Genomic DNA, 3,390 nt, shown 5'->3' with positions numbered 1-3,390 from the left:
TCCGGATCATGACGTTTTTCTGGCGTTTAACTCCAGACAGCAGCATGAACTTGGCGTTCAACGCCAAGTTACGTCGTCATTATTCGAATAAAGTATGGACTATTATATATTGCTGAAAAGCCCTGGATGTCTACTTTCCAACGTCGTTGAGAGCGCGCCAATTGGAGTTCTGTAGCTCCAGAAAATCCATTTCGAGTACAGGGAGGTCAGATTCCAACAGCATCAGCAGTCCTTTTGTCAGCCTTTTTCAGAGTTTTGCTCAAATCCCTCAATTTCAGCCAGAATTTACCTGAAATCACAGAAAAACACACAAACTCATAGTAAAGTCCAGAAATGTGAATTTATCATAAAAACTAATGAAAATATCCCTAAAAGTAGCTCAAACTTACTAAAAACTTCCTTAAACAATGCCAAAAAGCGTATAAATTATCCGCTCATCAGTAGTCCATATTCAATTGAAGGACTAACTCTCCTCTGTCAACATCAATCACAACTCCTACTGTGGCTAGGAAGGGTCTTCCAAGGATGATGCATTCATCCTCATCCTTTCCAGTCTCTAAGGTTATGAAATTAGCAGGGATGTAAAGGCCTTTAACCTTTACCAACACGTCCTCTACCAATCCATAAGCTTGTTTTATTGATTTGTCTGCTATCTCTAATGAGATTCTTGCAGCTTGTACCTCAAAGATCCCCAGTTTCTCCATTATAGAGAGTGGCATAAGATTTATACCTGACCCGAGGTCACATAGAGCCTTCTCAAAGGTCATGGTGCCTATGGTACATGATATTAAGAATTTACCAAGATCTTGTTTCTTTTGAGGTAGAGTTTGCTGAACCCATGTATCTAGTTCACTAATGAGCAAGGAAGGTTCACCTTCCCAAGTCTCATTACCGAACAACTTGGCATTCAACTTCATGATGGCTCCTAGATATTGAGCAACTTGCTCTTCAGTTACATCTTCATCCTCTTCAGAGGAAGAATAGTTCTCAAGGCTCATGAATGGTAAAAGGAGGTTCAATGGAATCTCTATGGTCTCTAGGTGAGCCTCAGATTCCTTAGGTTCCTTAGTTTGGAACTCCTTTTTGTTCAGAAGACGTCCCAGGAGGTCTTCCTAACTGGAATTCACGTCCTTATCCTCCTTTGTGTATTCGGCCATATTGATTATATCAATGGCCTTGTACTCTCCTTTTGGATTCTCTTCTGTATTGCTTGGGAGAGTACTAGGAGGGGTTTCAGGGATTTTTTTACTCAACTGACCCACTTGTGCCTCCAAATTTCTAATGGATGACCTTGTTTCACTCATGAAAGTTAAAGTGGCCTTAGATAGATTAGAGACTATGTTTGCTAAGCTAGAGGGGCTCTGCTCAGCATTCTCTGTCTGTTGCTGAGAAGATAATGGAAAAGGCTTGCTATTGCTAAGCCTGTTTCTTCCACCATTATTAAAGCCTTGTTGAGGCTTTTGTTGATCCTTCCATGAGAAATTTGGAAGATTTCTCCATGAGAAATTATAGGTGTTCCCAGAGGGTTCACCCATGTAATTCACCTCTGCCATTGCAGGGTTCTCAGGATCATAAGCTTCTTGTTCAGAAGATGCCTCTTTAGTACTGTTGGATGTATTTTGCCATCCATTCAGACTCTGAGAAATCATGTTGACTTTCTGAGTCAACATTTTGTTCTCAGCCTATATGGCATTCAGTGCATCAATTTCAAGAACTCTCCTTTTCTGAGGCGTCCCATTACTCACAGGATTCCTCTCAGAGGTATACATGAATTGGTTATTTGCAACCATGTCAATGAGTTCTTGAGCTTCTGCAGGCGTTTTCTTTAGGTGAATGGATCTACCTACAGAATGGTTCAGTGACATCTTAGAAAGCTCAGATAGACCATCATAGAATATATCTAAAATGGTCCACTCTGAAAGCATGCTAGAAGGACACTTTTTGGTCAACTGCTTGTATCTTTCCCAAGCTTTATAGAGGGATTCACCATCTTTTTGCTTGAAGGTCTGAACATCCACTTTAAGCTTGCTCAGCTTTTGAGGAAGAAAGAACTTAGCCAAGAAGGCCGTGACCAGCTTATCCCAAGAGTCCAGGCTATCTTTAGGTTGTGAGCCCAACCATGTTCTAGCTCTGTCTCTTACAGCAAAAGGGAAAAGCATGAGCCTGTAGACTTCAGGATTTACTCTATTAGTCTTAACAGTATCACAGATCTGCAAGAATTCAGTTAAAAACTGATAGGGATCTTTTGATGGAAGTCCATAGAACTTGCAATTCTGTTGCATCAGAGCAACTAGTTGAGGCTTCAACTCAAAATTATTTGCTCCAATGGCAGGGATTGAGATGCTTCTTCCATAAAAGTTGGAAGTAGGTGTAGTATAATCACCAAGCATCCTCCTTGTGCCTTCACCTTTGTTATTGGGTTCGGCCATGTCTCTTTCTTTTTCGAGATTCTCTATAAGGTTTTCTCTGGATTGTTGTGCTTTAGCTTCTCTTAGCTTCTTCTTCAGAGTCCTTTTAGGTTCAGGATCTGCTTCAACAAGAATGTTCTTGTCCTTGCTCCTGCTCATATGAAAAAGAAGAGAACAGAAAAGAAGAAGAATCCTCTATGTCACAGTATAGAGATTCCTTTATGTGAGTAGAAAAAGAAAAGAATAGAAGAAGGGGGAGAAAAATTTGAACATAGAGGAGAAGAGAGAGTTCGAATTTTTAGATGAAGAGAAGTGTTAATGATTAAATAAATAAATAGAAGGAGATGAAATAGAGAGAAATTCGAAAATTGTTTTTGAAAAAATAGTTAGTGATTTTCAAAAATTAAGAGAAGAAATAAAATTAAAATTAAAATTTGAAACAATTAGTTAATTAAAAGAATTTTGAAAAAGAGGGAGGTAATTTTCGAAAATTAGAGAGAGGAAAGTAGTTAGGTGGTTTTGAAAAAGATAAGAAATAGTAAAACAAACAAAAAGTCAATTAGTTAGTTGAAAAAGATTTGAAAATCAATTTTGAAAAGATAGGAAGTTAGAAAAGATTTTTGAAATCAATTTTGAAAAAAAGATATGGTTTGAAAAAGATATGATTGAGATTTGTTTTGAAAAAGATTTGATTTTTAAAATTAAAATTGATTACTTGACTAACAAGAAATTAAAAGATGTGATTCTAGAATTTAAAGATTGAACATTTCTTAACAAGAAAGTAACAGACTTCAAATTTTTTAATCAATCACATTAATTGTTAGTAAAGTTTTCAAAAATTATGAAATAAAAATTAAGAAAAATATTTTGAAAATCAAGTTTAAAATTTTCGAAAAAAAATAAGAAGAAAAATGAAAAAGATTTGAATTTTGAAAAAAGGTTTTGAAAAGATAGGATTTTTAAAAATGAAATCTTGACTTGA

The 3,390-nt window shown here is 36.4% G+C and overlaps 1 non-coding gene across 1 annotated transcript; it reads left to right on the top strand.

Annotated features, from left to right (window-relative positions):
- The first annotated feature begins 1,923 nt into the window (after positions 1–1,923).
- LOC127740943 (small nucleolar RNA R71) lies at positions 1,924–2,027 on the top strand. Its single transcript, XR_008001799.1, has one exon. It is a non-coding gene; the product is annotated as a small nucleolar RNA R71 (small nucleolar RNA).
- The last annotated feature ends 1,363 nt before the right edge of the window (positions 2,028–3,390 follow it).

Source organism: Arachis duranensis, chromosome 7 (assembly GCF_000817695.3).
Source record: "Arachis duranensis cultivar V14167 chromosome 7, aradu.V14167.gnm2.J7QH, whole genome shotgun sequence".
NCBI lineage: Eukaryota > Viridiplantae > Streptophyta > Magnoliopsida > Fabales > Fabaceae > Arachis > Arachis duranensis.
This window is presented reverse-complemented; position numbering and strand designations above follow the sequence as displayed.